General features: G+C 41.1%; 1 long non-coding RNA gene across 1 annotated transcript; it reads left to right on the top strand.

Annotated features, from left to right (window-relative positions):
* Positions 1-136: 136 nt before the first annotated feature.
* LOC132010049 (uncharacterized) lies at positions 137-8,945 on the top strand. Its single transcript, XR_009402136.1, has 3 exons — positions 137-375; positions 6,213-6,366; positions 7,677-8,945. It is a non-coding gene; the product is annotated as an uncharacterized LOC132010049 (long non-coding RNA).
* Positions 8,946-9,420: the final 475 nt, after the last annotated feature.

Genomic DNA, 9,420 nt, shown 5'->3' with positions numbered 1-9,420 from the left:
CCCTCCCGGGGCCCCGCACGATGGTACAGTCTGCTCCGCCAGCGTCACGTGGGCACCCCCTCTGTGACGTCGGCGTCTTCGCTGTAGCAAAGCTCGGCCTCTGGAATTCTGAGAACTAATTTGCTATTCGGTGACATAAGAGGGGGAGTGCGCTTTGCTTTCCCGGGGTCTGGGGCTAATTCCTCCTCTCTTACCCATAAACTCAGCTACTCGAGCTAAATACACAAAAGGGAGAGAGAGGTTCGACCCGTTGGAAAAAGTCTGTTATATATAGTAGCTTTAGAGGCGAGTAAGAGAAAAAAACAATAAACACCACAGCTCTTTCCAGCTAGAATATTAGGCACCACGAGAAAAATATTTGCCAAGCAGTTTTCGGTGGGTTCATTTGCTTTATTTTATTTGGGACGTCTTTCGGTTTTGTTTTGTTGGTTTTTTTTCCTTGTTGATGTGGTGGCTTGGGATTTTTTTTTCTTTTTTTGGTGGTTGTATTTTGATGATTTTCGGATTTTTTTCTTCTGATTTTTGCCTTTTGCAAGTTTGTGGTGTTACGTAAATACTAGGATCCCGCGTCGGTTGGATTTTGTTTTGTGTGTGTGTGCTTTCCCCCCCCCCACTCTCTAATCGCTCAAGCGCTTTAAAGAAGATGTGTTATTTTAATATTGAGACTATTGAGAGCGGCTTCAATTTTTGATCGCATATAACAATCCCAACCCCCACTTTTTTGGGGGGGAGGGGTGCAATTTTCTTTTTCCCTTGGACTTTTTTTTTTTATTGAGAGGAGGCTCTCCTGCACTTGAGGGACATGTTCAAAGGATTTGTTTTGGTTTGGTTTGTTTCTTTCCAGGACAGCAAGTGGTGGGTTTACTCTTTCTGTTATTGTTGACTGTTAGGACATTTCTTGTTGAAAGAAACGTGTGTGTATTTGGGTATGTGTACGCGTGTGTTCTACCGAATTAGGTGAACCAAATACATGTTTGTGTTTTGCTTTTTCTTAAGATCTCGATCCCCCGCGCTCCCCCCACCCCCCGGCTCGTTTCAAGGTCGTTGTAAAAAAATCTCTTCTGTCTGTGTTTAAGAGATCAGCCGGAGGGAATTCTAAAGGCCTGCCGTGCCAGTATCACAGATACTGCGTGTGTTTAGAACAGCCTGTGCTACAACTACAGCGCGCGGCACGCAGCACAGGCTCCTTAGCTCCGGAGCTCACTTGGGAGGAGGAGGAGGAGAAGTGGGGGGAACTCTTTCTTTTCTTTCTTTCTTCCTTCTTTCCTTTCTTTTTAAAGGCAAATGCAGTGCGGAATCATTTCACTGTGGGCCTTGGTTTGTTTATTCAGAACTGCCAGTTTCCCTATTTAAATGTTGGTTGGGGTTTTTTCCCCTCCTACTCATCCCCGAATGAGGGAGACTCTTGTTTCTTTTATGTCTCTCTCTTAAAAAAAGGGTGTGAGGGGAAAATAATATTTCAGATTCCTCAAGAATTAACCCAAAATGTTTGGACCAGAAGCAGCTTTCAAAGGTCATGCTGTTCTGAGCCTTGGCTTTGAGAGTCCTTCAGGCGACTCATTAAATTACAGATGAGTTCTTAAAGGTTCCACAAAATTTCTGCACTTGTTAATTTCCAAAAAAGATATGTCCCAAAATACTCTACCTCTCCCAACCTCAAATTTGGGTTTAAAATGGAGAGGTGAGCAGAGCTACGAAAGATTATGGGCTGTTTCTTGGGATATCTGGGATCTCTTTCCCTGGAAAAGTCCGTAAGAAGTTCAGATCTGTTGCTGAAAATGTTATTGTCAGTGCACCCCTCCCGCCGCCACCACCTTTAAAAGGCAGTGTAGGGAATTTTAGATCCAGAAGAGGTCCAAAGGGGTTGATTATTTTCCGCAAGTTCTGGAGCTTAGAAAATATGCCTAAGTGTCTGTTCCTATGAAATCTGAATATTTTAATACTTATTGACAGATGGATTACTGCAGCCTCTGCAGAAAAGCCTGTCTTGTAAAGGATTTTTGAAAAATATACATAGGCCTAATCCTGTCACTGTTGTTGAAATGAACATTTTACCCCCAAAGACACATGATATTGTCAAGTGCAGATTCATTCTGCCAGAAGGCGGACTATCTGCTTTTTTATTGTCTCCTTCCCCTCCCTTTTCAGAGTTTTAAATGAATTCCACTGGATTCAAAACGATACCCCGATTTTGCCAAAGCGATTTTCTCTGTGCATTTACATGTGTGATATTTTTTCTGTCTTTGAGAGTAGGAAGAACTTCAAGGTTTCTCAGGTGTATCTGTATAGGGTTTGGAATGTGAAATATATGGCTCTGCTCTGTTATTGATCCTATGATGGAGTTACTTTTATGATTTTTAGTCACTTTTCTAATCAAAGTTGCCACCGTGCCTCATTGGTCTCTTGCCATCGCCCCCCACCACCCCAACCTTAAACACGGTTTGTCCCTCCTGCGTTCTCTTTGCCACTCCAATCTTAGCCCCGTGGGGGCGCTGCAGAGCAGAGGGAAATCTGCTCCCACTGGCAGTAGAACTAGCCAGAATGGGGGCTGGGAAGGAATTCACCCTTCTTGCACCTCAGACCTTTTTAATTCTTTGCAGGCAGCCCTTGGAAGGAAAACCCACCAGGTCTAGTTTATAGATAATTAACCCCACCACCACGGAACTCAAACCTTCTCAACACATTATTTCTGGAACCAAGTGCCAAAGTCCCACATTTCTATGATGGTGGTTTTTTGGTTTTGTTTTTTTAACCAAATCAGTGTTTACATTGAAAGAAATTGATCAGAAGGGCACTGTTAAAAGGAAAAAAAATTGAAAATATTCGAAAGATAGAGACTTTAGGTAGATCCCTTTCTCTCTACCGAATGAACAGTGAGGAAAATTGTGCACCCGTCTCTCAATCTCCTTTCAAATCCTGGGAACATAACTGTCGGATTTTATATCAGTTGAATTTCTTCCACATTGTCCTCCTTTCTCTCATTCTTGATCTCTCCCCATCAGTAGCCAGTTGGCATCACTGTGTGGGCTCCTTTACTCCAGCAGTGCTATGTTACAGGATTAAAGAAAGGATTGACTTGAATATATTCAAATTCTTTTAAATCAACCTTAAGAAGCTCTAAAGAGTGATTCTGTGTCTGGGGTCTTATGAGTGATTTCTGCAGACTCAGAGGGACCATGTATCACCCAGTCCTGTTATTTAATGATCACTGGCTAGTAATACTCAGAACAGAGGACCAGGCCATTCCCTTTGCCCAGTGGACTGGGCATAGTACTAGGTTCCTGAACGCAGCTGCTGGGTAAATATAAGCTTTGTTACAAATAAAATAGCCTGGTCCTAATACTACATCTATTTAAGGAAAGGGACAGATTTTGCATCCAGTTCCCCACAATTCAGTCATAGATGAAAAGGAAGCTGTCCTTGGAATAAATACTGTCTTGTCCTCTTTTCAAGGGGGCTCCAAACAGGAAGTCGGTTTCACCTGTCAGGAACTTCTGGTACTTTGGTATATCTTTCAACTATCACATCTCAGAATTATAGATTTTAGAATGGGAAAGAACCTTGTAATCAATTATACAACTCCCCCCCTGTGTGTGTGAGCATGTATGACCCCAGGCATGTGTGACCCCAGGACACACCTGAAAATGGGTCCTCGTTTGATGGTCCTGCGTCATTTCACAGAATGAGGGTGATCTGACAGCCTGGCTTTAGAGGAGGGTGTCCTGTTTTTCTGGCAGAATTGGGGAAAGCGAGGCTGCTTTGGCTTCCTAGTTAACTGTAAATTGGTCTTCAAAACGAACTCCTGGTCATGATGCTACTATTGAGTTTTGATGGACATTTGGGTTTGGTTATGTTTGTCACCTAAGCTGTGGTACTCGACACTACTTCTGTTGGGTGTGGGTGGTGCTGTCCACCTGCTGCAGAAAATTTTACCTATTCCTTTTCTCTCAAATGCTTCATTTACAGTTATTGTAGACACGCTCCCTATATTATCCTTGGAGAAAGGAGATTTCTTGGTATATTTTACAGAAATTGAGCAGAAAGTTTCGAGACAATAAAAGAAAAAAACAGAAGATGATTTCCAGCTACTACCTTCTGAAAAAGAAGTGTCAACGTTTAATTTTGATCCATATGCTGCCTGCTTTCAGCCTGTTTTATTCTGAGACTTTTTTTTTTCTTTAGAAACCTTTTCTAGCCTAGCTCAGACTTTCCCCCCAAAACACTGATTTTCCACACTTTTCTCACTTTTTAAAAATGGAAATAAATATCAGGAGCTTAAAATAGAGAAGTGGGGGGGGGCGTGCCTAATCATTTGTTTATTGCATTGGATCACTGTTTTGAATAGCAGGGTTTTCACTTCCTATGAAACTCTAGCATGAAGAAAAGCAGCAGCTGGACCAGGAAGGGATGAAGAGAGGAAAGCACTTGAGTGTTTGTAAACTCTGGGTAGCTGGCCCACCCTCCCTGCGGCTGCCTGCCTGTACTTAGCTGTCTTTACTACCTAAGGCTAGAAGTGGAAAAACTTGATTTGCGTGTTGTGCCTGCATTTTTTCCCCCTTCTTCTCCACACCGCCCTCTGTACACCTGACCCTGAAGAAGCCTATCTGAAGCCAGCTCGCTGGCAGGCAGAGCTGGAGAGCGGAAGAATGTGCGGAGGGAGGGAGCGCTTCGGTACTTTTCCATTCACATCTCCACAGTGGCTTTTCTTGTTTATTTCACCCTCCACCCGCAGAAACCTTTCAGCTGCCTGAAATTCGAGTCATTACACCGCTCCCTGAGGTCAGACTACAGATGCTCGGTGCATGTTTCCTACATGTCCGTGTCTATGTAACATAGGTACATACAGAAACCCACACACATGCACACAAACACGAAACTCCACAGGGGCATGGTGTGAGGTAGGAAGAAAAAAAAAAACAAACCTGGATTTGTTGCCAAAAAAACCTTGGCTTCTAATTACAGTCCTGCCTGTAACTCCCTTATGGAGAGCAAAACCACTTGTCAGGACTCAGTTTCCTCAGCCTTGCAAAGAAATAACTCCGATGATTTGCACGACGTGTCTCTGTTCTAAATTCTATACCTTTATATCCAAATACATATTTATATAACTTTAAGATGGGGGGGCAATGGAAAGGAGCTGTATCATATGTGTACCTGGCATGGGGGAAGGGGTTAAAATTTAAACTTCTAAGTAAAGAAGGCAGTCCCAGAATCCTCACCTCTATCAATTTTTAACCAATTGTAGACCAAAGTCTGGGGTTTTGCTGAGTGGGTCCAAAAACCAATTGAAGATTTTTGATGTTGAGTTGGAAGAGACAGGTTCTAAGACCTTGTACCTTTGCTCTCCAGCATTCATAATCAGTTGTGACAGTTCCCAAGTGTCTTTTCAGCACTATCGTTCTTTTTTTTTTTTTTTTTGCCTTCTGTTTGTTTTTGGAAACTGTCCCAGTCAATGATAGGAAAGAGATGACACTTGTAAACTGGGCAGTCTTTAAACCACTGGGCCCCATGTGGATATGAAAAATATGTCCTAACATTCATACACACACAAAGGAAGGAAAGAAAAAAAAAAAAAAACCTAGAGAGAGATTCCTAGTAAGAAACTTAGAGGTAATTCAGCCATAACTGCCTTAAAAGTAATGATTTGAAGTTAGAGGAAATAACAGATGAGGAGTTTGCCCTTACCAAAAAAAAAAAAAAAACTAAAAACAAACAAACAAAAAACCATTGATCTTCCAGAACAAACTTGAAGACAATGAAAGAGATACTTCCAATCAGTATTTCCTATATTTTTTTGATCTCTGTTCTTTAAGACAAAGGTCTAAACTTCTCAGACCCAACTGTCTAGATGAAATAAGGTCTTTGTCAGACCTTGGCATCCTCAGGAAGTAATAAAACAGCCCTTAATCATTAGCAGTCACATCCTACCACCACCGTTTCTCCTTTGGCTTAGGCCCTCTGAAATATTGCTGTCCATGTACACGGAGACATGGAGTCAATTACACTCTCAGTATAGAACTCCTGAGTTATAATGTGCTAGAAGTGGGAGGGTCCTTAGCAAACATCCAATCCAATGTTAATGATAGTATGCAATTGGACACTGAGGCCCAGACAGAAGGCATTTCCACATCCACTGAATCGCTGGCAGAGCCAATCTAGAATTCTGATGCCCTGGTTCTATAATCATTGTGGTTTGTTGTTGTTTTCCATAGCTCATCATGGAAAGAGGATATAGGGTGTGCAACCCTGCAAAAGAGCCATTTGGTGTGGCCTTACATTCAGAGCAGGCCTCAGAGTTGGACTTCTGATATGTTCTCCACTGAGGTTCTGCTTCAGTTCTAGTGGTGCACAAGAAGACCTTCACATGTAAGTTTTGTGTGCGGATCCTGCTGCAGGACCCAGTGTAGGAGCCCTCCCAGTCTCTCATGGTGCCGAGATTTCATACTATTACTAAATCTAGAGTTGTCCTGAATCATGTGATTATATTGGAACCTGTGTATGTTGTTGTTTAAAATGTAAATTTTAAAATATATTTGGACTAGAAGCAATGAAGCCACAGTAGCAATGAACACACCTAATACCCAGATTGTACCATAAAATAAGGATTTGCTAAAAAAAAAAGGGGGGGGGGGAGGGGGAGAAAAAGACACCAAACAAGTACACAAAAGTCCATACATTGCTGGGGAATATTTCAGAGACACTGGCACCACCTGAAGAGCTTCCAAGGGGCAAAGCTGCAAAATTTGAGTGACAAGATAGAATAATATTAGATGATAACCTGAAGTATAAAATAAATGCCTACACATTTACACAGATATAAATAAATTATGGGAAAAATTAATAAATGGAAGAGAAGAGACAAATTTCCCATGCCGAAGAATTCCAAATAATTTATGTAGATGCTCTCCCCTGAAGGAAGGAGAGTATAATTCCCCTCTCCTTATGTGTGAGCTGGGCATAGTGACTTGCTTCCAAAGAGCATAGTATAATAAGGGGAGAGGGGGAGGTAATTTTATATGGAGAAACCAGACTAACACTACAGCGGCCAGGACATCAAGGTCAATATCAACAACGATAAACCATGAACAACCAACCAAACAAATAATGATAAACCATGTTGATTGTATGTACCTTTGATATAAGGTGGTGAAATGGGTCATAACCTCTGTGGTCTTCCCTATACCCCAGTCTGTTTATGAAAAAACATCAGACATATTGTAGTAGAGGGGCGTCGGACAAAATGCTTGACCAGTACTCCTCAAAACTGTCAAGGTCATCAAAAACAAGGAAATGCTGATAAGTTGCCATAGCCTAGAGTAGCCTAAGGAGACATGATAACTTCATGTAAAGTGGTACTTAATGGAAAAAGACAGAAGGTAAATCTAAACAAATCTGAATACATGATGGACTTTAGTTAATCATATTGTGTGAATATCAATTGTCACAAAAGTACCATACTAAGGTGAAATGTTAGTAATGGGGGAAACTGGGTACAGGATTGTTCTCTGTACTATCTTCACAGTTTTTATGTTACAAAACCACAAATATGTGTATGTGTGTGTGTATATATATATATGTGTGTGTGTGTGTGTGTATATATGTGTGTGTATGTGTATATACACATACACATATATATAACCCCTCTCTCTCTTTCTCTCCCCCCCCCCCCATACTAGAAGCCTCCAAAAAGTGCCCCAGGATTCTCTTGAAATCTGAGAGGTCCTGCCTGCAAAACAGAGTCCGGACAATGAGGGAACTTGCCTTTATTCTTTCAGTTGACTAAATTGAAAGCAGTATGGCTAATTTTTGTGTGTCATCATCTGGATGGAGAGCACTAGGGAGGCACCAAAGGCCAAATGTCGTTATGGTGGTCGATGACTCAAGCCACCTCCCTGATCTGCTTATTCAACATTTTCCTGTGGAGATTCTCTTGAAAACAAGGCCCTGAAGAATCTTTACCATCAGTCCAAATGGGGCATACAGAACTTCAGATTCATAACTGAGGTTGGGAGGAGCCCCAAGAGCTTCCCGGGATGTCTGCCATTTCATTGTACAGCTCTGATAGAACTGTTGATCTCATCAGAGTTGTAACTCTGGGTGTCAAGGGGAAATAACTGACTGGACCCATGACTCTGTGACTTTGTCTTCATCATCTGGATTTGACACTATAATCTAAACTCTCCTCAGCCTTCAGCCTATTAGTTCTGTAGTTGAAAGGTCCAGAGAGACAAATGGTTTGCAAAGACAACCCCCAAAATTAGTGGTAGAGTTGATTCCCATCAACAAGTCCACCCTGAATCACTTATTTTGCAGCTGTATCCACTCTGGAAAGCTGAAAGCTGCTATTACATTGATGTACATTACTTCAGTAATGCCTCATTAATTTCTAACCAGTTGTCAGTTACCAATGGTGTCTAGTTCCCATGCACTACTTGAGTTTTAAGTGTCTCTTCCTTTTTTTCCTATCTTTTCCCACATCTATCAACCTCTCTGCTAAGTGGCTATAAAATCTTTGGACCAATACTTATGTCCACTGTGGAGGCTGACATTTAAATAATTCTTGGTGAAATTCAGTGAGATTGAATCCTGTCGTACTATATTTTGGTTAGCATGACTCTTTCAGTGATCCATTGGGTCACATGTCTCAAGAATCAAAGTTCAGCCCTTTGAATTAGTAATTCTACTTCTAGGAACCCATCTTTGAGGTGCATACAACATACAGGAAAAAACTCAAACATATAGGGTCAAAGTCGTTATATGAATATAGGTATCTAAGTGTTATATCTAACAACAACAAATACGCACAGCCTCCATGTCCCATTGTGACTGACTTGAGAGAAAAGGTGTTGGGTGGAGAATGATGAAGTGTAATCTAATTTTTAAAAATTGGAATTGGAAGATACTTATGGTAATAAATAAAGTGAAAAGTAGGATATATATATATATATGGCATATTATAACTATGTTTAAAAATACTCTTCATAGAAAATAAATGGGATATAAACAAGAATACACAATAAACAAATAGTTTGGTTGTCTTAGGGTAGTAGGATTTTGAATGCTTTTCTCCTCCCTTATTTTTTTATCTTCTAAATTATGTAATGTTTATATATTAGTTTGATATCCATCTTCTTCCTATCTATCTATCTCCCTATCTCACAACCACACCTATGACACTGAAAAGCCCTAAGTGAATTCTTTTAAATGCAATTAGTTGCTTAATTCACAGGTCTTCAATGTTTGGCCTAAAGTTAATGCTGTCCACATCTTTAGGACCTATAGCAAAAGTGAGAACAGAGCATTCACTCTTAGAGAAGACCTTTCACTCTGGGAGACACTTGTCTCCGCAACAACAAACAGCACCCATGCGGAGCACGTTAACCTAAATGAGATGAGGTGATCTGTAAATCTCTTATCTAT

This window comes from Mustela nigripes, chromosome 2 (assembly GCF_022355385.1).
Source record: "Mustela nigripes isolate SB6536 chromosome 2, MUSNIG.SB6536, whole genome shotgun sequence".
Taxonomy (NCBI): Eukaryota; Metazoa; Chordata; class Mammalia; order Carnivora; family Mustelidae; genus Mustela; species Mustela nigripes.
This window is presented reverse-complemented; position numbering and strand designations above follow the sequence as displayed.